Genomic DNA, 419 nt, shown 5'->3' with positions numbered 1-419 from the left:
GAAGAGCCTGATCAGTCCTCACAGCACACACATACCCCTGTTCCTTTAAATATTTATACACATTAATGAAGAGGGACTCCCCTCTGTCATCTCTTCTCGAGGCTGAAATTCATCTGCTGGCCGTGACTGATGTCGCCTGTTTACTTTCACTGAGGGAGAAGTTCGTGAATAGTTCCTTACAGGAGGCCCAGCGCTGTCCTTGCGCCTCGTGGGTGTTTTATTTGTGCGTGGCAAGCGGGGTACACGTAAACCGTGTGCCCGCGGCCAAAGCCAACCCCTGGGGCCGAGGGGCCGCTCTCCGCCCCTCACAACTCGGCGGCCCGGCCCGCAGAGAGCCCAAGAGGCACACAGCGCTGCGGCGGCGACGCCTCCGGCCGCCTCGCCTCGGGCCCGTCCCGCCGCTCCCGCCCGGCGGCGCC

This window comes from Onychostruthus taczanowskii, unplaced genomic scaffold (assembly GCF_017590055.1).
Source record: "Onychostruthus taczanowskii isolate IOZ18803 unplaced genomic scaffold, ASM1759005v1 scaffold20, whole genome shotgun sequence".
Lineage (NCBI taxonomy): Eukaryota > Metazoa > Chordata > Aves > Passeriformes > Passeridae > Onychostruthus > Onychostruthus taczanowskii.
Note: the sequence above shows the minus strand (reverse complement) of the source record.